Source organism: Spodoptera frugiperda, chromosome 25 (genome assembly GCF_023101765.2).
Source record: "Spodoptera frugiperda isolate SF20-4 chromosome 25, AGI-APGP_CSIRO_Sfru_2.0, whole genome shotgun sequence".
In the NCBI taxonomy this organism is placed as follows: domain Eukaryota; kingdom Metazoa; phylum Arthropoda; class Insecta; order Lepidoptera; family Noctuidae; genus Spodoptera; species Spodoptera frugiperda.
This window is the reverse complement of record NC_064236.1, coordinates 8,757,264-8,783,345: the sequence shown is the minus strand read 5'-3', so window position 1 is coordinate 8,783,345 and position 26,082 is coordinate 8,757,264. Positions and strand designations below refer to the sequence as shown.

The following is a 26,082-nucleotide window of genomic DNA, read 5'->3' as shown; positions in this document are numbered from 1 at the left end:
GTGTAGAAATATTTTATGAGTAGGTTTTATAGTATAAAATCTTTTATAAGTTTAGAACTAAGGTCATCCTAATTAAAATGTGTAAATGATCAAAGATAACTATCCTTGCGCACTTAGTACTCGTAGTTATTTTAATTATAACGGGTCTTTGAATAGCGCTGCGGGATTTTTTTGTACCGACGTTAAAAATGTGCCAGCGAAATTAGCACTCGTGAATCATAAGCCAAAACTGAATGGTTCCTATAACAACGAGGCGTCAACAAACAAAACGTTCTTCAACAAAAACTGTACTATAGTTACATCATTGACGTTAAGACTAACAACAATTTGACGTGGGTATAGTAAAGCAGCTTCTTCTAGCAATACGTCACGCTGGAACTGTAAACATTGAAACTAGTTACAACATTTCTACGTAAATGTTGAATACGCGTGTTACACGCAAACGAATTAAAAGACGATAGTGTTAGAGGGCGCCACGCGACAGAGCAAGGCGCCGGCTTTCGGCTGGGTTGGCGCGGCTGGTCCGTGGGCGCCGAGGCTCACATTATTCGAGCAAGAAGAGCCGACGTTCCCCGGTGCGCTATGACGCAACAATCGGTCTCGCTTGCCTGTGCGGCACGCCATGCGTACGTTTGGTCTGGCATCGTTCTTCGGTTCATTCTGATTTTAACTCGCGAGTCGGTCGGTCGCGTTCCGCTCGCTAAATATAAGCACGTGGCCCAGTGCTTCAGATATTCCGCTATAACCTATAACCCGTTGCTCGGCAGCCGGCGGTAGCTGATATACAGAGGTAAGTGTCGACTGCTTCACACCTTGTATTATTCAGTTAAATGTAACGCGACGCTTTGGTGTATTCACGCAATTTTTATTAACTTAGGATTGTAGTAAAATATACTAGAGCTTTTCTACCGTCACATATGGATGTTCAGACATTTATTAGTAGTTTACTACAACAGTTTTAAATTTAGTTTTTCTTTTAATAAATCGGAATTTAGTGTACGAGCTGGTTGCACGTTGCACCGAATATTTTTACTCTAAAATTGTTGTAACTATTAATGAACAAGTATCAACAAATATTGCGATAATTTACTCACTACACGTCAAAATGTAAATAAATGGATACGTCAAAAACGCTGTGTTCACAACGTTATCTGCACTAAATTCTTATCTGCTAAATCATTTTGTCAATATTCGGGACAATGTTTCACAAAAGGCGGGAACGTGGATTGTTGGTAGGATAGAACTTCATTGACGCTTGACGCTAACTTGACATTCGGAGTGTGGAAGTGCAGACAACCGGTTGACAACGTGTGGAGCCCGGCCGGCCGGCGCGCGCGCCGCTACATCTGTCTGCAGTTCCGCGGCCCACCGCCGTCACTACATAAATATATGCACGTTTACGAGCTTACTTGCAGCTGCCTGCTCCTTGACATTAATACTATAAACCTATTTATTTTACATAACTCTATCCCCCACCTTGCAAAATCTAGACAGAGAATTTTAAACTATAAATCATCACCTTCATTGTAAATTCTGTACAGTATTATTCGAAACGATCGATGCAATTGCACTGAATTTTTATATGCAAAATATAAGATATTCTGAAGTACGGCATCGTATTTGCATTTGCTTAACACACCACGTTGGGTAAAGACGTCAGCAGTCGTAATAATTAAAATGTCACCTAATGTCGCGCAGCAGTCGAAACCAGTCGTTTGAACAGCTGTGCACATCGACTTACTATTCCACTCTTGCTTTCAAATAATATCACAACCTTTGCCATATTTATTTTGTTATATTTCATAAAATAAAAACACGTGTGCGTGCGTATTTTAAATATTCGGCCATATTTTCACTAATGAGTGAGTAAGTTTTACATAAAAATTCATTGTTTGGTGTATCCCTATCATGCTACCTTCAAACATTAAAAGTTGTAATTGAACAGATGATTACTCAAGTACTATAATTCTATAAATATTTAAAGGCAACAATAGTATTTGTTTCTATAATAAAATAGCCACGTAGCAAGAAATGTTTATCGGTGAACGACGACGTTGTAATATTTACTTTGTACCTACAGCACTAGGTTACTCTTAACTTTTTAAATACGGTACACATCGCGTCACTATAAGACAAATGTGAACGTATAGATCAGCAGGTCAACCTATACCAATCTGTTAATTTACTATTAGCAGACTTAATTATCCTGTGTTAAAGTCGAAAATCAATTAATGTGAGACAGATTAGAGTATGGTGACGTGATGTCTGTACCAAGAACGCAGAGTTTTGCACATACATACTCGTAGTACAGGCTTGCCGAGGTCATTGCTTCTTGGCACAATACCTACTCGGTCAGTGATTACCTGTCATGGCGTATATACTTTCATTTCTCTACTTTTCAGCCGAGCTAACAAAACCAGATTGCGCCGGATAGAAGTGGTTATCAAAAATAAACTATTGTATGTAGGTGTAACGGTGTTACTCACACCACGTTAAGTTTTTATACAAAGCAATTAATTCACGTCGAGTTACTTGTCTATACTGTTACATATACGTACTTAACTTACTATTAACGGTTGATTTTATTACTTACGAACATGTATTTTTAATGCATACTCCATTTTTTTTTTCAAGCATACACATAATTGTTGCACGATATTATTCGCAATAAGTATAATATATCTAATATTGGTAATTATAATTAATTTTATGTCCGTTTAGAAATAATTATAAATTACGTCTGTCTCGCAAGCTATACTGTTATTAATTAATGTGATTATTTGCTTGAAATAGACGATCTGGAAATTAATTATATTAGATACTGGTTACATTTATCATTTGGTTGAATCCGGTCTGAATGTGGTTAATAACAATATACTCGTTCGTACAACTGTAACGCACGCAAATCAATTAAACAAAATGTGCAGTGTTGCTAAAAATGTGTGCAATGTGAGAATAGATCCTCCTTTGTACACTAACTGGTAAAATATTAAATCGATTAACCATTTTGTTTTACGAAATACACAAAATTAACTTGCATTAATGCGTCTCACGCGCTTTTTAAGAGGTTGGTGGCAAATTTTTTTTGTTAGTCACACAATAGTCCAATTCATAGCTTTCTATCTTGAAAATCGCGGAATGTTTTCATACAAATCTCCAACCTCTATTTCATAAAATCGGAGTGTTAGAAAGAGATCAAAATTAAACTATGTCATTCTCCAGCCCCCTAACTAACTTCACACAAAAACCATATATAAATTAGCTCCTATGCGATGTGAAGAACGGACAAATTGAAAAACACACTTTCCCATTTATACATTACCTATACAATATTTATACATAAAATATTAAAGTAAGTAAGTATAAGTACGGATACACTTTCCTCTATATGCATAACTATTTATTATAAGCACATCTACTACCAAAGAGGTTAATACCTAATCCAGACTGAATAGTTTGTGGCCATAAACATTAGTCACAAATCCTAAAATAAATATTGTTTGTACCTTTGCGTGAAGTCATCACATTACTAAGAAGACTAACTGCTTAAGCACTTTCAGTAACTCTTTACTGAAACTGAAAGTCTGTGAAGTTAAATCGATTTTTAGAAGTGCGATTTTCTCTGAGAGACATTTAATGATTACGTTATACTATTCCTTAGTAATGATTTTATTCTGAAAGCAATTGCTACGGACTGGGTTAAGTAAACATTAAATGACTTTTAGTACGGCAGTCAGTCTTGAACACGGAGTTTGGAATTGAGACCAGTAAATGGCAATGAGAGAAAGACAGGATATAGGATTAGGTAATAACCTAATCCTATATCCTGTCTTTCGTAAGGAAAGTTCTTATTATATTGTTCTCTAACGATATCGTAATCGAATAAAGTATATAGGTACTTACATAGTGTAACCATGACGCCCACTTAGAGCTAGGTCTGTGATGTAGACTTAAAAGTGGGCGTCCCACCCACTTGTAGTGTTGACATTTACTGACTATATCGCATAACAATTTTTAAAAAACACGTAACAGAATAAAAATTTATTTATTGTACGTACCACTACCAACTACATTTACCTAGGTACAGCTGGAATTAATAAGTTTTAATAACTAGCTGACCTGGCAAACATCGTACCGCCTGTTTAAATGATATACAAAATTGTTTTTGTTTTATCTAGAACAGCAATAGATTTTTACATAGTTATAGAAAGGAAAATTACTACTATGGTTGTCTAGTAACTTTGGCTTTTAGTCTGCGTAGACCATGTCCAAAAACAGATGGAATGTGTTCAAATAAATCTCGAAGTTGTTGGTAAAATGGTTCACCTAATATGGTCGGAGACCACCCACCCGTTTTGGAACATGAGATCAAGTGTGTAAACTGAGTTGTGACCAGTTGTGACTAAACGGAATGTTGGCACGGTAATATACTTGCAATCGTCTGGCCTTTTAGAAAACATAATTTTGAGCTATGTATTATGTATCTCTGCATTACATATTTGCATCTTTGCCTAAACCCATTTAGCTTGGATAGGAACTAAACTAGGCAACACTTAATTTTTAGCACATTAATTAAATTATTATAAATCTAAATGGCCCAGCAAACTTCGTTTTTAAACCGTCTCTGGATTTCCAGAAATAATTTAAGACCAACATTTTTCGAATCGATCGAGCCGTTCTCGAGTTTTAGCGAGACTAACGAACAGTATTAGTCTAACTGAAAAAGGATTGTTAAGTTTTTTTCATACCAAACGATATAAAATATGTATGTTTCTGTTAACATTTAAATTTTTAACGTTGTGACGCATTTACTACTAAAAGACCCCTAAAAAGAATCTAGACTTAGAAAAAAAAATGATATTTGTTCTAAAAGTCTCAATATAACAGTAAAATCAAGCTATATAACTACGGTACCTAAGTAGTAGTATAATATAAGTGAGTAGGACAAAATGCCTACCATATTAACCATCGAATCAATATCAATACAAACCAATATGATTGATTGATATGTGCCCAATACGGTTCGATGCACGTGCAAGTCCAACTGCAGTAAGTACTAAGTACTAGGGTACCTAGTACCAGGCTATCAGGGGTATGAGGAAGTGCAATGTAATCATATGCAAACAAAAACTCGATATGATATGATAATCGACAGGTTGATGTCATCGTGCATACGTAGCGTAGGTAATCTTTTTTATTGATTTCAAAACTTAATATCGGTGATGACATTGATTTTTTTTTAATGCACATGTTTTTTATTAAAGCGTGACATTTTTCCGCAATATCACGGTTGTTTGTAAGTTTACCTTATTATTGAAGTACTTACACATTATCGAAAAAGCAGGCCAAGTTCAAGTCCTTATCTTTTTTTTATAAGAAAATTGTTATTGAATTCTTTCCTGGTTCCGACATGCCCTTTAAGTGGATTGTAGTACTCGTATAAATCACATTTTACACGCTATCTCCGCACTGAATAAAAAATCTTAAATATAAATTCATTGGCGTGGTAATATTTTACTATTAACACAAGCTATGGTATTTTAGTTTACAATAACCGTTAAATATGCTTACAGGAACGAATTATACGAACGTTATGTTAAAAAAGAAAGGGGCCGCCAAAAGCTCAACCCTAAATTTGACCCTACGCTGCTACCTGCATTCTTTACAATAAAAAATACATTGACTGCAGCGTTGTAACTTGTAAGCAAGTACATTGCAGGTTCCAAGAAAGGTTGGCCAACAAAAAGTACTGTTTACTGACACTGCGGGGCAGTGCAGGGTATGGTTAACCAGTAAATGCGTTTGCAAATATTATTGGACAAAAATTAAGATATTTGTTGTAAAAATGATCTCAGTCTTTCGGATTTTCAGTCTTTCATTGAATCCTACTAAATTAACTAAAAATCATGGTTTAATGTAGGTTAAAGTGACGTCGCCGCGTCTTGCGCGGATGCTGCTGTTCATAATGGAGAGTCCCTCTGTAACTCGAAACTAGTAGAGCTTTTCTCTAATGTACGTAAGTAATCCTTGATTTTTAGATAATTTGATATGTCTCTCGATAGTTATTTTTAAAATATTCTGCTAATATTATAAATGCGAAAGATTTTGAGTGTGTATGTGTGTTTGTTACTCTTTCACGTCAAAACTGTTGAAGGAACCGGTATGAAATTTGCTTAAAACACATAGCTTACTTTTATTACACGGGAACGAAGAACGGCGGGATAATTTGTTATGAATATAGGAAGAATTTTCACTTAGTTTAGTATGTTAGATTCATCTATAAGTTATAACATATTAGTGTGCATTAAAGGTAAGTTAGCCGTGACCAATCGTTCACCCACATTATCACAATTTCTTGCGTTACTGACTATGAGATATGCTGAGCGTTGTGAAACCGAGGAGTAACTATTTCCAATCTACTAGGTATCCTATACAATGAACTATTTAAATAAACACCGGTAAGATTTTAGATAAAATATCCCTGTTTTACACCATCCTTTAAAAGTATAGGTCCCTAAAAAAACATTATTTTTAGTATCTACATGGATATCGCACAGTCGCACACCAATTAATGAATACACAAGACACTGATTTAAAAATATTAAGGGTAAACCCCTTATTATAGAACCCCTTATTAATTAAAAGAAAAAACAATAGTCACTTCGGTTTAGCATATACATTCAGTGTATACATATGTACTATGAACATCAATACCTCGAACATATGGTTTTAATAACGTAATGAGCAAAAACTACACACGAGACACTCACACAGACACAGGTATTACGCCACTGACATAATTCCATTATTATAATAAGTACATAGAAAAAAAGTAAACGACCCGTTTGCACATATGTGTGTACAATGTATCCATAATAAGTAAATAATTCTATCTGAACGAACGATTAATAAAGTTTCAATAAAGGTATTTACTGATATGATAACAATAGATACATAAAGTAATTGATTGTATGTGTTGGCGAAAGCATCTACTCGTATTTTAACCTCAAAACGTTACATAGATACATACATACATAGGTTTATTTAATAACTTTCTCCTGTCAGCGCCTTTGCCCATATCTCCGACATAAAAATTGTCGCATCATGTTATTCCAGGCAAACTCTAATTACTACAAGACGATAGTCTTCTTCCTCAATTTGCATCAAAATATTACTTTACCTGTACCAAATTTCATCCAAATCTGTCTTTCGTAAAAAAATAGCAAACTCATCTAATTTACTAGTAGGATAATCAAACAGAAACTCAAGTAAGATACCTTTCTTAAAGCCGTCTTCAAAAAAGCGACACCCTGGCGAATGATATTGAAAAATGTCCCTTTGCTAATTGCTCGTGACATGCCGCGACTCGCGACAGACAGACTGACCCACATTACGAATCGTAGGCAGATATGACGGATTTCAAATATATTTGCCGAGCTAAAATACTTACTCAATAATAACACAGTCTTTAGACGCCAAATTTCTAGTGCTCTTGCAATTTTTTTCTAGATTTTTTCTACCAAAGTCAGATAGAAAGTCGTTGATAAGTTACATTGTCCTAGGCTCATTGTTGGCATAGTAGACCTACAGTTTGAAACAATAATTTACATTTCTATGGAACAAAATAAAAGCTTGGTGCTGTCAAACACGTGGAATTTTCAGAATTCTGTCCGATCGATCCACAAATTGCAGTACAAACGAACACTTGCCATTAGTTAACTACAGTGGACTCATAAATTGCTTGCAGTGACCTAATAAGAGTACACTCTTACCTGCAGTGCCATGAATATCAAATAAAGCAGAGAAATTATGAGACAATTGTTTCGTAGAACAACTTTTGTTTCAGGAAAACAAAAGCAATTTTGTCTGAAATAGATCGGTATTGTAGGTGTAGGGCGTATACAACCCTACACCTACAATATACAACACAGTTTTCTTACAAAACAGTTACACAAGAACACAGTTTTCTTTAGAAACAAGTATTGGGGAATTTAACATCCATAAAGCAGATTATGACAGAAATTTTTAAACATAAGGTCATACTACTATTTTGATACAAAAGAAGGCTAAGTAAGGTGAAGTTCTAACAATGCCTAGAGCATTTTCTGTGAGCAAAGGGATTGCCCTTTAGATTGCTAATCAATAGTCCTCCACGACTCGCACCCAACACCAATTGCTCAAAAACTAGGGTTGCCTTCTTTGACATAATCTACAAGAACTTACACTAGATTAAACTCTCGATGTTGTTACTGGATCCATTCACCCCTAAACGTTTACTATTAATTACTATTTACTAATTCTTCAAGTGTAAACACTTAATTAGATAAGACTATTGTGGTGAAGTGCATTGAAGTGGTCTCTTAGTTTGATCCTGTCTCAACAATAGGCTTTTAACACGGTCAATGCCTTTGGACAATACAAACAGTCGTTATCGCTTTATTTAAGTTTATAATAACGTGGACTGTAAATGTCTATACACATCAAAATATTTGTACGAAGATACGTAGGAGAATAATACTTTTGAAGTGAAAACAATATGTTTAAGGTGTGTAACTAATGCCACTGTGGTTAAGGAGAAGAGAAACTTTCTTTTAACGTTTAATTTACCCTTAAGGTAAGCGTCCAGAGACCCGCATCGTAGGCATCGCACGCATTCCGTATGACGTCATCAGTACGCGTCGCATGTAGGCATTGCCGATGATGCGGTCCGTACGATGCGGATCAGTGAACACAGTTGTATGAGTTTCTATAGAAGACAAACTAAAATCCGTTGCGTGCGGTGCGTACGATGCGGGCTTGTAGACCTTACCTTAATCCGGATATGAAAGTTCGGCAACAATCTCCATTTATGAGAAATATCAAATTGGGTGGTTTGTTTATTGATTGATAGATAGGCTAATGAGGATGTCAAGAAATAGCTGCCATTAACAATTATTCTATAATAAGCATAAATTAAAGCAACCAGTTCAGTACGGAAGTCAACAATAGACCATCGAATAGGTAGCAAACTCACGTGTTTAACATCTGGGGACATTTAGAAACGAATAATTATTATCGATTTACAAGTCATCGATTATAATCATTCGAATCATGCAAGGACTTTACAACCTTCAAATGTGTGAAATTTTGGAGGTTAATTATAAAAGGAATAGATTACAAATGTTTTTGGAATATTTATATAAACGTTTGCCTTTCCATCTTTCTGTGTTTCTTTGTTTGTTCAAGGGCTTTTTTTTAATTCAAATTGGTAAATTTTTTCGTCTATACTTATCAATCAAACTTATTAATTTTCGTCGTATCGTGTAATTAGGTACAATTAATTTAATGGGAATAATAATTGATAATAGTTTTTAACCACTAGTTAGTTACTAAAGAAGATAAAAAATACTTCTACTTACATAATTATTTCACTGTTTGTATGTAAGTAAACGTCTTCAGGGCAAAACACTTAAGAATTCTTGTTTATTTAAAATGTTAATCAATTATAAACATTACTGTATCGGGTTCGTTTACTTTTTTATTTGCATTTACACGTGTCGAAACGTCATTGAAAAACAACTTATATCTGGCACTTCTTGGTTTTTCAATAGTCAATTAAGAAAAATGTCAATCTGCTTTTTGTTGGTGTATAAAAGTAAGCGTCTACAGATCCGCATCGTACGCATCGCATGCATCGTACGCATTCCGTATGACGTTATCGGTACGCATCGCACGTAGGCATTGCCGATGAAGCGGTCCGTACGATGCGGATGTATGATTTTCTATACAAGACAAACTAAAATCCGTTGCGGGCGATACGTACGATGCTTGCACATGCTTATCTACCTTATACAAACTGCTGTTTAATTCTTCACTGTTGTATTATTCTAATTTAATATGCGGAGAAACAGCGAAAATATGTTGGTATGTTACATAGATTAGCAGATTATGACACTTGGAGCTCAGATAATTAGATAACCAACAGCTCTGTCATGCTAGCGTGATGACTTGCAAAAAATGTTAAATGTCATCACAAAACAAGTACAGTACCGTATCGTTCCTAAATTAATAAATATCTGGTTAGGTCCTGTTTGAATGTCATACAGTTTTATCAAACTATGATAAAGAGAATAGCTCAGCAATATCGGTACTATTTCAGTCTACATGAAACACTATGTATTAGAAAATGATCCGGAGCTGCGGACTACCTAGCGGCTTTACTGGGGCTCCGGCTCGAAAACCAGGAGTAGGAAAAGGGATGGTTTTTAGTCAGTAAGAGTCTGACACTCCCTCTCGCCTCGCCCAAGGCGGTAGAAGACATCGGATGATTTTCCCCCCTCAAAAAAAAATGTATTAGAAAATATTATTACTTATCACACGTACCTATATTTAGCGTTCACGTGATCACATAACCGGTTTACTAAACTATTAGTTATGTAAATAACTGCGAGACGTTTGTACATAGACTGAGATCAATAGAACTCACGTGTTTCAGTATATAAGACATACTTACGTACATGCTACATACATTTTTCTTTTTACACATTTTCATCCTTAGTCACCATGGTAATCACCTGGGAACCTGAAATGCATCGATAGTACGGAAGCCATCCATAGTACGCATCTTTCCATATAAAAAAAACATAGCTTAGATGAGTCCGTTTCCACTAGTACTAAGCTAATTATGTCCCTATGAATATGTTTGGTGGAAGCCAAACGCATCCACAGCAACGCAACATCTCTGGTGCATAAAAAAACACTTATAGGTAGTCCTGGGTTAAAAACTTTTGTTATAATTTTGATATGAGCAATATGTTTTAATATTAACATTATGTAATAAGTAATGACAAACTTGCATTGCATAATATATTATGTACTACTCGCTTTATAGTTTATACCAACGGTTAGTATTTAATTGAAAACAATAGATTAGCTCATTGTATCATTGGCCATTGACCTAGTACCAAATAGGTAATGTTTACGGACCAAAAATGTCCTATTATACTTGTTTCACTTACATAACAATATTTGATATATTAAAGAAAGGCCAAATTAAAAATACCCTTAACACGTTAACAGCCACGTCAGTCACTGGTGACCGATACTTAGTGGAGGATTTGCCTTCAACAGTTTTCTTTCGGCAGTGAATACTTTAATTGACGAGCTTGCAATAATAGACTGATGACTGCCGATGAAGCAAAATAGGCATATGGAAATCATAGCAATTGGCGTTCCATAGTCTCTTGCTACCCCCCATAGGAGACAGGTGTGAAGTTATGTATGTTAAAAAAGATCATACGAGAATCTTTGTATAGCAAGTAAATCCATTTATTAGGTTAGACTTGAAACAATAAAAAAACCCACGTTTACGTTGAAATTAGAATAAAACAAAATTCCTCTATTCTCACTTGTGACTCAGTGACTGTGTTGCTGAATTATTATTATTATGTGTATATTATATACACATATATAGGTACACAGGCATGATAAGATAGCACATGAAAGTGGCAAGTGTGATTTTTTTTAATAAAAATAACGAAAGGTACAATAAAAGTTCTGGGGGCACGGCAGTGCCCCCGCCAAGTCGAGCAAAAAAAAGCGGCACGGCCGTACCATCCTTTTCTCGAAGCAATTCGGGCCTTTTTCGACCCCCTATAATTCGGTTGTGGATAAAGCAAGAAACCTGAATCTTCAGTAACTAATCCGGCATTGTATAAACACGGAATATTTAAAATTTCAGTCAATTTGAACCAGTAGTTTAAGAATGACAACTTGTTAAAGTTTCTAAATTTTGTCACTCACTGACTCACCGATCATCAAAAGTCCAAGGCACTTCTAGCAGACTTAGAAGCTTCATATTTGGAATACATATAGAGTTTAGTGTCTTAATCATGGGAAAACTTAAATATTTTGTAATTTCGGTCCAGTTTTCCAAATACACCAACTGCATCAATAACTTTGTAATCCCATATAAATATATGGGATTACAAAGTTATTTATGCAGTTGGTGGTTGGTGGTGGTTATAAATTTAATAGGTGTAGATAGCATCAAAGCCTCCGAGAAAAGCCCATAGAGACAGGGAGTGGGCTTTGAGAAAAAGTACCGGAAAAGAAAAAGAGGAAGACTACATATAAAAATAAGAAAATATCATAAGACCTTTAACAAAATTCGTTAGAAGTAGATGGTATCAAAAAGAAAGGCTCTACAAAAAGAAGTGAGATCCCATCAAAAACATCCTGTAAAAAACCCAAGTCTCGCAGCTCAGTCTTTCTACCGTCAAAAGTTGTGAGATCCATGTAATACCAAGTCGGTTAATCTATTTAGTGTCTACTTGAAGGACCTTCTGTCTTAAGTTATTACATAAGTTATTATCATGCCAATATTAAAAATATTTAACGTTTTAAACAAATAGATCGACTTGGACATCGCATGAAAACAAAATGAATATTACAATATTATATTAGATTCTTTAGTCTCTCGCGCCTCACGCGATTGAAACTCTCGTTCCTGTTGGTCGCTGGCCCGTCGTGCTGTGTAGTGTGATACATACTAATAATCAAATCAAGCGATGTCCAAGTCGATCTATTTGTTTAAAACGTTAAATATTTTTAATATTGGCATGATAATAACTTATGTAATAACTTAAGACAGAAGGTCCTTCAAGTAGACACTAAATAGATTAACCGACTTGGTATTACATGGATCTCACAACTTTTGACGGTAGAAAGACTGAGCTGCGAGACTTGGGTTTTTTACAGGATGTTTTTGATGGGATAGTATTATTGCGATATCTCTAATGATATACGATCAAATGATCGCAGCTCTAGATTATTTATTTTGTCTCATTGATAACGCGATTTCGGTAATGTTTTGTGGACAGTATTGAGTGTGGAAACTATATTTACGTTCATTTATTTTGAAATTTTCCTCCATATTCAAATTGAATAGGAAATTAGAGGCAAATTATGATACAATGTGATTAATAAAAAAATGGGCGAAAGCGAAATGGAAGTCTATACGCTTGTCTCTGCTTACCGCCTTACAGAGATTCAAAAAACAGCGGTTTCTTAAATTCAATTTAAAGTTTTTGTTACGAAATTAAAAGAACATTAATACGTTTCTCCTTGTTGCTTATTTAGGGGTCATAAAGACTCTAGACGTGTTTGTTGACGTAATGTACTTACCGGCTTAACTTAAATGCAATATTATACTAGGTACCTATGTTACGCAGTAAGAGACTTAACTGTTTTTAAAAATAAACTTTATTTATTACAATGAATATTATGAGTTTTTGACTACACTAAGGATATATGACACGGTTGAATTGTGGAGATGAACTGACTATCTTTCTCTTATGAGCTAGTTTATATATTGTTATAATCGTGAGATTGACAAATAGTACATTAGTAACTATCTAATGAATGTAAACAAAGTAAATTAGTAACTATCTAATAAGTGTGGACAAAGTAAATTAGTAAATATCTAATGACTGTAGACAAAGTAATTGGTAACTATCTAATGAGTGTAGACAAAGTAAATTAGTGACTATCTAATGAGTGTAAACATAGTAGATTAATATGTTATCTAAAGTAACTAAAGTAATGGGTTATTTATCTAAAGTAACTAATATGGCTAAAGTACTGAGGAAGGGTTACAACGTAACACCTCCCCCCTTAGAATAAAGATTGGGCGCTAGCGCCTGATCTTTGAGTATGAGGCGACGATGGGGCTTCGTTGTCTTCGTCGTCGGTGACGCATGCTGTGGTGTAGTCCAAGTCTCTCATCGGGATGGCTACTTGCGTAGTTCGGCGTCTTGAAGAGTTGTCGAAGCAGTTATTGAAGATTTGAATGCAGGCGTTTCCATCGTTGGGACTTCTACGGCGTATGAAACCATTCGGACATCGGTTGCAGATCTTGATGGTGAAATATATGAGCATAGTCATGCCAATGGAGAGGAAAAACCATGAAAAGTTAGATTGATGTTTACTTATAAAAGATTGGTTTCTTGAAGTTCTGATCTTTTGTAGGTCGTCGGAATATTTTTCAAGATGCGACTTTATAGTTTTTAGGTTATCAAGTGGCATTTCGTTGATGCTAACTGGAATGAGTTGGGGATATTTAGCACCGTTTAGATTCATCTCTTCAAAACAGTCTTCGTTCCTGATATCGGGGATGATGATTGGAGAAGTGATGTTGTCTTCTGTAGAGTGCGAGGCTGACAGGGTACTGTAACTAGTATGTAACTTGCATGATTCAGGCAGGGTAAGTATTCCTGTGCCTTCTAATTTGTAGCTGGAAACTTCACTGTTACACTGGAGAACGCAGCTCGTTTTATTGTTGAGGATATAGAGCCAACTGTTCTGGCCTAGTGGCTGGAATGTGTTAATTTCGGCTGGAAACGTCGTTGTTGTACAAGTCGCTGGGATCTTAGTTGATTGGCTCGACAGTAGATCCATCTCACAGATAGGTCGTGCTGAAGAATCGTAGATCACCAAGTCTTTGCAGACGCTTTTTCTTGAGGCGAAAGCGTTGCATTTGTCCAGTGAACTCGTCGACGCATAGTATTGCCCACTATGTTCGGTGGCCAGGTATGTATGCTCTGGGAGGATAGTGGTATGGATAGAGGAATTGGAATGTCGTATAGGTATAGAGTATAGATGGTACAAGGTTAACGGATTACTTTGAACTAAGGGGAATTCTAATATATATATCAATCGATTAGCATAAACATATGCTGAGAGAGAAGAGGATTCTAATAAGGTGTGAATATTCTCTAAGGATACAGGAGTTACTAGGTGCTTGTTAGTTCTAAGTTTATTGGACTTCAATAATTCTTCGTATAGTCTATTAAGGGTTATAATTGAGGGATGTACAATGTTGGATTTAGCGAATAGAATGCTCGTTAGGCAATCATTAATGTCATTCTCTAGGTTGGTAACTAGTTCTAAAATTTGAAGGGCAAGAGAAGAGATTTGTTCACTAATTTTTAAATCGAAAATGAGATTATTTGTTTTGTTCATGAAATTATTAAGACGATCTATATTTTCGTTTATTACTTGTTCGTCAAAAGAGATCTTGAAAATGGTATCATTGAAATTTTTCACAGTTGAAGAGGTAATTTGGATTTGTTTTTGCATTAGGTCGGTTAGATCTATTTCCTGCTTTTCAAGTTTTTCGATACATTCGTCGTAACGTTTTGCGTCTCTAGCGTCGGGAGTTCCGATCAGCCATTTCAATACAGAACCAAAACCATCGAGCAATTCTCTTTTAGAACGTGAGTTTTTGCCTAAGTACAACTTTAGCTCTGATAATTGATTCTCGATTTTGCGGAGATTTATATTAAGAAAAGATTTCGTCGACTGTGTAATTGGGAGTTTTACAGTCTGAGAAGAAATTGACTGAAATTTGTCCGATAATCTAAGCAGAGATTCGTGGGAAATGAAAAGCGGTCTTAGGTCTTTATAGATTATAAGTTTCCAAGAGTCATCGGAAACAAAGATTTCACCTTCCTCCTTATAAAAGATACCTGCATGTGAAGGCAAGGGTTTGGTTATTATAGTTTGAGTGGCTAGGGCTCCTGTAGTTGCCCTGCAACAAGAGGATTATTTCGGTTAAGAAACCTACTTTTTATATGATCTCTAATTAGGATATATACTTTATATAGAAGTATGCAGAAAACTACTTTAATTATAGAACAAATGATGTAGTTATAAATATAGTTAGGATCACTAAATATTTGAGTAAAGGATAGGGTAGCATTTTGGGCTGTTGTATAACGACAGGCCCTGTAAATATAAGAGGTAAAATAAATTTTAAAATGGCAATTTACATCATAAAATAAAGTTAATATATTAAACATTAATACTATTAATCTACATTAAAAGGTCTTAAACGATTAGCATGTACTAACTGATTCTTACCCGATTTCCGAATCAAGTAGTTTTCATTAACCTTCAAGCGGGCGCGCGTAGTCGAAACGACCGCGCTTAGTGCATTTATGTTCATATTTCTATTACTACCTATTACATTTATTTGTCACTCCTAGTAGCCTGTCGCTATATCATTGGGAGTAAAACCATCGCTCGGGGCGCTCCCCACTTGGGGTCTAAATTATTGGGTGTAGGAACTCGAAGCATAACTTTATCACCTAAAGAGAAATCTGCTATGTTCTTTATCTGTGCGTCATAACGTTCTTTCGCCTTTTCTTTCATTACTTCGACGTTTCGTATAGCAGAATCTCTAGCTACTCTAAGGCGTTCATTTAAGTCTTTTAAATAGTCTGATGCCGTATAGTCAGGAATGACTCTCAGTGAGTAGAATGGACGTGGTTTAAAACCGAAAAGTAGTTCGTGAGGTGTGTATCCGGTGGAATTATTAACAGACGTGTTATGGCACATAATCGCGAATGGGATTATTCGATCCCAATTTTTCGGGTTACGACTCTTGTACATACGAATGTGATCACGAAGAGTGGCGTGGAAACGTTCGAGGGCACCGTTTGTCTGTGGGTGATATGCTGTGTTGAATGTCTGGGTAGAACCCAAAAACTTCATTAATTGCTTCATAACACCGTTCATAAATTCTCCACCTTGATCAGAGTGAAACCTTTTAGGCACACCAAAATGTTGGCAAAACTGAATTAGTTGTGATGCGACTGTCACAGCTTCTTTGTCGGGAATGGCATATGCTTGAACAAACCTAGTTAATTCGTCTTGTAATGTTAGGACGTACTTGTTGTTATTATTACTAACTTCTGAATAAGAAACTAGATCGATCGAAACTCGCTCAAAAGGCTCAGTTGACTGAGAGGTTATGACCATAGGGGCTTGAAAAGTTTTTCTCTGAATTTTATTACGCTGGCATATAAGACAAGAGTCAATGTAGTTTTTAATATCATTAGTCATTCCTTTCCAAAAATACTCTTCCCGAATTTTACGTTGCGTTTCAACTATGCCACGATGTCCAGAGAGCGGTTCGTCATGATAGGTTTTTAATATACTTGGGATTTCCTCTGCAGTAGGATATTTTACTTTATTCTCACAAATATGAATTTCGCAATTGTAGATTTCAGCTAGGTACGATGTAATACGCTGTTGTTCGTTGGGCAATAATTTACAAGTATGGTCATTTTTAAGGTCGGGGACATAGAGTATGGTTATGTTATGTTTCTGAAGGCAAGATAGGAGGGATTTAAAATAACTTTCACTGTCCCATGGGTCAAAGTGATTTGGTCTGGTATAGCAAAAATATAAGTTTTGTTTTTTGTCTGAAATTAATTGGTCTACGTCGTAAAGCGTCTTTGATTTCGTTAAATAGGAATCTACTTGTGAACATGATGATATAGCCTCATTGAACAGATTATTGTGATCATAATGATTGCAAGATGTTGGGATATATATATTTTTATGTCGCTGATCTAGTAGTTGATCAGATGAAATTTTTACACGGGAATTATTTATGCTTAGATGTTCGGATGAATTGAGGTATGAGTAGTGTTCATAATTTAGTTGAAGGTAATCATCGGATCCTATGGGGGTAGAGTCGTCTTGTGTAAGATCAACTATATTAGAATTCATTATAGGTGGACGAGAAAGAGCGTCCGCATTAGTGTTAGCTTTGCCTGCTTTGTAGACTATGTCGTAGTCGTATTCTTCTAGCTTTAGTCTCCAACGTACTAAACGACTGCCGGGATCTTTAATGGAAAATAACCATGTTAAGGGCTTGTGATCAGTAACGATCTTGAATTTTCGTCCAAATAGATAGGGTCGGAAGTGTTTTACTGCCCATACGATTGCAAGTAATTCACGTTCTATTGTGGAGTAATTTGATTCTGCCTTGTTTAGAGTTCGCGAGGCATAAGCTATCGGCAAATCTTTACCAATCGGACCTTGGGAAAGGATTGCTCCTATTGCGTGAATGGAAGCGTCGGTGGTTAAGACGAATTCTTTACTAAAATCTGGATATTGTAAGAGTGGAGTTGAGGTCAAGATATTTTTACAGGTTTCGAAGGCTTCTTGCTGCTTGGTGCCCCATATAAAGGGAACATCCTTTTTTAAGAGACTTGTTAAAGGTTTTGTGATTTTACTGAAGTTTGCTATGAATCTTCGATAATATCCTGCTAGACCCAAAAATGACTTGATGTCTCTGCATGATTTAGGAACGGGAAATTCTTTGACTGCCTTGACTTTATCGGGATTTGGCTTAACACCTTCGCTAGATATTATATGACCTAAGTATGTTACTTCTTTTCTCAGGAACTCGCACTTATCAGGTTGTACTTTGAGGCCATGTTGTTTCAAACGGTTAAAAACCTCCCTAAGTTTTTGTTCGTGCTCTTGTAAGCTGGACGCGAATATTACGATATCATCAAGGTAAACAAAACATCGTTCACCTTGTAGCCCGTAAAGGACGCTGTCCATCGCTCGTTGGAAAGTAGCGGGTGCGTTTTTGAGTCCAAAAGGCATCCTAAGAAACTCATAATGACCGTAAGGAGTGCTGAAGGCGGTTTTTGGGATATCTTTGGGTTCGAGTTCTATTTGATGGAACCCAGATGCAAGATCTAGAGTTGTGAAATAGATTGAATGTCCTAATTTATCAAGAATATCCGTGATGTTCGGCAAGGGGTAACTATCTCCAATAGTGATATCATTTAGTTTACGGTAGTCTATGACGATTCTCCATTTTTGTTTTCCGGAGGCGTCTAACTTTTTGGGGACTACCCAAATTGGGCTGCTCCATGGTGAAGCACTTGGACGAATAATATTTTGGTTTAACATTTTGTCGATTTGTGATTTGACTTCCTGTTGGTGAATATAAGGGAAACGGTAAGTTTTTGTGTTTATTGGTGTATCTGATGTTGTTGGAATTGGATGTTTGGTATGATCTGTGAATGTTAGTGGTTCACCATCGGTATAAAAGATATCGGAGAATTCTTGAATGATTTTGTCTAGAGATTCGCATTCTTCCTTGTTTAGGTGGTCACGTCTTATGAGTTCGCTTATTTTGTCAGATGATTGGTGAGGGCGATTGGATTCATTTATGGAGTTTATCGCGTAGCTGATTTGTTCATCAAATGGAGTTACGTTAAGTATAGGAGTTGTAATGTATTTGTCCTGGTTACTAGAATTTATACAAGTTATTATGAATTTGCTGTCTTTAATATTAACAAGAGCGCTAGGGATTGTAATGTCTTCGTGGATGATCTGTTTTTCGATAATTGCCGTTCCGTTTTTCATTGTGTTTGAGTAGCAACATATTACAGTTTCGGATCTTTGGCTTACATATTGTTTGCTATCGTTAGACTCTATGGTGTCTTCGTTGAGATAAAAGAGTTTGTATGTCCGATCACCGATTCGCATTGTTTTCGACTGAACGTAGATATTAACATTGAATTTCGTCATGAAGTCGTTACCTAAAATACCATCCGCTTTGATGTTAAGATTGGCAACTTGAAATTTAAATTTAGGAAAATGGTCTAGAGATATTTGAGCTGTGCCAAAGGTTTGAATAGAAGAGTGATTCCCTGATATACCTACTATCGATACGATACTCGATTGATCTAGAGGTGCGCTACCTATCTTTTCTTTATTAATCACAGATATGGCTGCTCCTGTATCGATGAGTAAGGTTACAGGTTCACCTTCGATATGGAATTTGGAATGTAGTAGATTTTCTGGAGGCACATTTAGTGCGGAAATAGTAACAGATTTCGAGGATTGATGGTGTGATGTAGATTTAGATTTAGAGTTAGATTTATGATTTGATTTAGAATTAGAGTTAGGTATTGATTTAGTATTAGATTTAGGATTTGATTTAGAAATAGAGTTAGATTTAGATTTAGAAATAGAGTTAGGTTTTGATTTAGTAATAGGTTCTATAACTTGTTCATAGGTTTGAGTGCAAGCGTCGCGGAATTGTCCCCGATGGACTGGTGAGCTTCGCACTTGTTCCTGTTGAACTAAGTTATTGGAACTATGTTTCTTGGAGTTAGTAGAGATAGGACTTACATTTCTAATCTCTTTAGTATCTATATGCTTGGGGTTACATCGGATTTCGTTGCGAATGTTTGGGCATTCGAGACGTGCGCTAGAGCGGTTTCCGAAGACATGCCCATCACTTCGGCCGCTTCTAAGTTTAAATTGTTGACTTTTGCTACAGGCGGCGGATGTGATTGTCTGAGGTTATTATTATATGCCCGTTTACGGCATTCCGTGATTACGTGTCCCGGTTTTTTGCAATAATTGCAATGTTTAACGTTGGGTTTGGTTGCGTTTTCGGATGGGACGTTTTCCCGAGGGGAAATTCTAGGATTTTGTGGGGCCCTTTTAATGAATCCTGTTGGGGTCACATTATTGAATAACATCTGTCTGGAGCTGTTCATATTCCTAACCTTTTCTTCCTGAATGGCAAAATTACCTGCTTCGGATAGTGTTTTAAATTCACGAACACGAAGCATCACACCTATATCAGAACTCAACCCATTTACGAATACACTATGGGCTGTTTCTTCAGTGGTAGCTATTCGACCTTCCAGGGTGGAATCAGTTATTTCGGCCGTTAATTTTTCTATTATTTTACTTCTACATAGGTCAACTCTATGGAAGTATTCAGTGATGCTTTCTCTGGGCTTTTGGAATAGAGATTGCAACTCCAAATTTAAATGCGTTAGGGTTTTCGTTTGAGAGTATTTTAATATTAAAAACGATTTGAGATCGGTCCATTTGAAAAATTGTTTAGAGTGGATGTCAGAAGATCCTGGTCCCGTAATTTTGTTTAGTGCGTACGTTAATAAAACTATTTGTTGAGACGTAGAAGCAAGTTGGAACGCGGAGTCGCATGACCGAATAAATCGATAAACTTGAGCAGATTGTAGTGTATCGAAATCGGGAATTAATTTTAACAGCGTGTTGAGATCGAGTCCGGCAGATGCTTTGAGGTCGGATTGAGACATGTTTAAAGGTAAAATTATTTGGAATTTGATGGAAGAAGAGAAAAATAATATGAGTAGAGTAGTAGAATTAGGATGTCGATTTAGGACGATTTAGGATTTTGTAAAGATATACGTATATAATTATGAGTTAGTAGAGTATTTAAGGATTTTGGAATGGAATTAGAGCAACAGTTTTGGGCCACTTACCACAGTAACACAACAAATATGCGGATAGACATCGCTGGTTCGGCAGGGAACTTTAAAACCCTTCGGGTACCGCACTTGTTCACAACCTAACAGGTACGTTATCCCTGTCTGACTGCCCTAGGCTATCCTACCGACTGCGCCAAATTTGTTACGCAGTAAGAGACTTAACTGTTTTTAAAAATAAACTTTATTTATTACAATGAATATTATGAGTTTTTGACTACACTAAGGATATATGACACGGTTGAATTGTGGATATGAACTGACTATCTTTCTCTTATGAGCTAGTTTATATATTGTTATAATCGTGAGATTGACAAATAGTACATTAGTAACTATCTAGTGAATGTAAACAAAGTAAATTAGTAACTATCTAATAAGTGTGGACAAAGTAAATTAGTAAATATCTAATGACTGTAGACAAAGTAATTGGTAACTATCTAATGAGTGTAGACAAAGTAAATTAGTGACTATCTAATGAGTGTAAACATAGTAGATTAATATGTTATCTAAAGTAACTAAAGTAATGGGTTATTTATCTAAAGTAACTAATATGGCTAAAGTACTGAGGAAGGGTTACAACGTAACACCTACAGCTTGGTAGAGTGACGATATCCGTATGGTGGCTGGTAGTAGTTGGATGCGTAGAACTGAAGATTGAGATCAGTGGCGTCCCACTTGAAAGGCCTATTTCCGACTGTGGACGAGAACAAGCTGATGATGATAGTCGATGATAGTCACCAGTCGTAATTTCTGATCACTACACTTGTGAACATTAATACGTAGGTATGTGTGCAAAAGACATTCATAATGACATTGAAAACGGTAACTTCTTAATGTGCAGAGCGAAATTTGAATCAGTATCGTATACGTTGAAACACATGAATTGACGATGAGTCAGACTGTGAACTATACACCTCGTATTGTGTGATGTCTACTACTGCGGTAGTTGTAATTGTGTGTCCGTACAACCGTACACTATGCATTCGGTTGTTTTGGCGGACTGCCCGCCACGATATAAACTTCTAAAACAAACTTTCTTTGTCTCATATCCACCTATTACAATGTCCTTTAAATATTAAACCTTGCGTTTTAAATACCAACTTGACGTATTACTAAGTAAATTATGAAAATAATCAGGAATTGGTAAACACGTGCCTTTTCCGCGGCCATATTTAAAAGCGTAGTTCGTGCGCATTAATGTATTTTTTCGCATTTAATTTGGCAACAACAGAGTTCTTTATTCTGTGCTAATATCTGAATTGATCGTTTTTGATGACATATGCAAATATTTATTGTGTTTCTTACGTATATTTACGAGGCAATCACGTTTAAAAACATCAATTGCGGCAAAGGATTAATTTTAAACCCACACAAAGACCTCCCGTTTAATTTTATTCTTTGTTAGAGGTGCTTAACATCTGAAGTTATTTTTGTGGAACAAAATAAACGTCTGAAATTATATTTCTGATTAAAGATACTTGCAATTAAAGGAGAAGGGGACTTTTGGGCCCAGCAGTTAACTAGTTGAAATGTATATTAAAAAAACCGTCATATTTTTCTAAGGGAAATCACAAAATATGGTACCTTGTTTCTATCTAGGAGGCGAGAAAACTTAAATTAAGTTGTGTAATAATGTATGTAAAATAATGTATGTATAACGTACTCTGTGATTTAAACTTCTTAAAACACTTCTGTCTGACTTCAGTCAGTCACCGATTGACAGATGACACTTTCCCTATACTCTTTGGATGACACTCGTTCGTTGTGTTTCGTTCTGAGTGCGCATGTATTTTCCATGTTTTATTATTGTTTAATAACCTCACGACCTCGGCTTTATAAAGGACTTTTGACGGATCTTGAATCTTTAAATTACCTGACTCTCTATTTTGGACAACTGCAACAAGCCTATCAATCGGATATTGACGACATGGATCGCTGTGTAAATTGTACGATTGCGACTGGTCGCAGTAACTCTATTGGCAGAGGAGTCTTGGAAGATGAGGCGATTTTATCAGTTATTCGTCAGTGGCGTGCATCTTAGCCTGTATAATATGGTATCTCATATTGGTTTGAGTTTTGGGAAAGATACCAAGAAAATATACGTACCCCCTACACAATTCTAAGATGACATTCTCGTAATTATTGAAGATGAATAATACATATATTATACAAATATTGGTGTTTTATTTATATATCCTCCTGTCCCTTTTTTTAAGGTTAGTGCCTACTGCTTCTAAGGGCCTATGCACAACACGTTTTTTAAACGCGCCGGTGCCGTGCATTTGTATCGATACAAACGACAACAAACTGCTCTGCAGGAGAAAAACGCACCGTCGACGCGCGTTTGTAGCGATACAGACACGCGTGTGTAGCGGATGCGGAAGTGCGCGCGTTTAAAAAACGTGGTGTGCATAGGCGCTAAGTACAGAATATTGAATGTAAAAACTTGTCTTCGACTGTTCGGGGCGCTGGAGAGCCAAACGTGTCAGATCTTCGAACCGTCACACGCGCTCCTTGCTTAAAACCATAACACAACCAAAACTATTCAAAAGTATTTCATAAAAAACACAAAAACTACAATGTTATAATATAACCTCACTTTTACTACATTAGGTACATATAACTTGATTCCTGGATAGCCAAATTTCACCAAATTTTCAGTGAGGGCTTGTTATTATATCCTCTAACAAATAAGGCTAGTTTGATTCAGTTAACACCTGGGCCCAGAAATGTATGGAGAAGTCCCCTTCTCCTTTAAGTATCAACTGTACATCTTCCTAGGACCATCTTACCCTAACTAGAGACGCAGATAAGGCTTAAATTAACAAAAATACTAAATACAAACATTATCCTATTCTGATCATCCCTAGACAAAACAGTCCACCTACAGTCTGTTCCAATTCATAATATCACATTACATGACCTAACAACGCAACGTCATGATCCAATGAAAACATTAAACTGTAGAAAACACCGTGTATATGAAGTAGGTACCAGTAACTACTGGCTACTGGTCAAGGTTAAGTACTACACGAGCTGAGGGTTGGGACACGGCGAAATCAGTTATTTGTGTACAGAAAGTAAACTGTATTTATTTACACTTAGGTAGGTGCTATCATTATCTTTACTGCTATATTCTTGTGTTTATTGCAGATATAAATACAATAATGCTAGTAGCGCATGTCATGTTTACAAATAATTGGCCTTACTTTATACATGAACAAGATAATGCGAACAAATAGGTACCTTCCGTAAACAAATCGGACTTTCACCTAAACATATCGTTTTTGTCTGCCTTTTTCTTCTTGTCTGTCTTAGGCCTTTGTTTTGCCTTAGGTTTTCTTGTAAGCATTTCAATGCCTACCTATCCTCATATTATAAAGTCAAATCATTTATTCCAATTAAACCATACCTATATTTAGATACTTTTGAAACGTCAACAAAGAAAAATATAAACAATAGTCTGTCCGTCAGTGAAGCTAGCTATAATTCGTCAATCCCTTAAAACTTTGACTAATGAGTTTAACCTTATCAAAAAATGAGGATCTTTCAATGCAAAAATCTTTGCAACAAAACATGTGTGTGTTTTGATACATCCGTCATATTTATCACAGTGTACCTAAACGTCGTATCAAAGCATTTCTTTGAAGAACGACCCCGCCTCCTTTTTAATTAACCTTGTAACAAATTATTTTATCACCTTAATCAAATATTGGTCTTTTTAATACAATATTATCATCGTCAATATTATGGCCACTTCTTTTTTTGGTTTTTGCGATAATTTTAATTGATCGCGCTCTATAATTTATGGAGAAATTGAAAGCTATGTAAGTACATGCGTCCGCACGGTTTCGATGACAATTAACTACGTAAAAGGGGGAGACTAATTGGTTCAAGTTGAGAAAATTCTCTTGTATTCCTTTTATTATAGCGCCACGAAAGACGTAAACAGTTGTGTTATGAATAGTGAATGACATTGACGTAAAGATAAGCGTCATTGTAAATAGGCGGTCCTGATACAATACACACAATTAAGTATATTGTAATCATGTTGGTTATCGCTACATTATCATTCATTGCCCACTATTTTCTGGACTCACTCGTATTTATCAACACTGTGAAAGACGTCGCGTGCGCGCTAATGAATGAATGATAACAACCAAAGGTTTAGTTACAACTGTTACAAGTACAAGTAGTCTTTATTGTATTTATAATGTACCTCATACGTAGTAACGTCCGCTGTTAATAGGTTGAGGTCCGAGTAAACGGTACTACAGCCCATTTGGAGTGTACGAGCACGTGCAAAAATCACGATCTCGTCCGCAATCTAGTGAACGATATTTTTTATTGAGTTCAATCAACTTTAGGCTGAATGTTGAATAGGAATAGTGATTGGTATGCCTCGCATGGTTTGTTGGGCCGCACAAGTTACGTGTCATGCGGTGTAGTAAGTAGCGGTATCTCGCCTTATATTAGCGTTAGTTGCATGGCTTCCCTACGGTGCAGGCCGTGCAGGGCATGGCCAACGTGTAGCGTGTAGTTACGGTAACCTAGTATCGGATTTCGCTGTATCGGTAAATGAATGGTGGCACGTCACTAGCGTGAAATTCGACACTTATTTCGTCGATACGTATTGATTAACGCATGAGACAACAAAGCCAATCTTTCTAATTCTGTTTTTTGTAGGCGTACCTTTTCATGTTTGTTAATTAGAAAACATATCGTGTTTCTGTTACAGATTGATACAGATTGTTTATCTTTACCATTTAGCCAAGGGGCAAAGATTAATAAGTGGGTGTTTGAAGAGGGTAATCTCTGTTGGGTTTTTTGTGCAGATCACGTTCTAAGTTGAGTATAAATGGATTTTGTGTAGGTAATGTGTGGATGGGTAGATATCGGTATCACTTTTGTCTTTCTGGGAACGCCTAAAATGATGATAAAGTTGGTAAAAATCATGTACAAT

General features: G+C 36.1%; 1 protein-coding gene across 1 annotated transcript in view; it reads left to right on the top strand.

The window, feature by feature from the left end:
* The first annotated feature begins 613 nt into the window (after positions 1 to 613).
* LOC118264837 (proton-coupled amino acid transporter-like protein pathetic) overlaps positions 614 to 26,082 on the top strand; it is a 46,947-nt gene continuing 21,478 nt past the window's right edge. The window contains exon 1 of the mRNA XM_035577496.2: positions 614 to 790. The gene's annotated coding sequence lies outside the window, so the exon portion shown is untranslated. The remainder of the gene's footprint in view (positions 791 to 26,082) is intronic.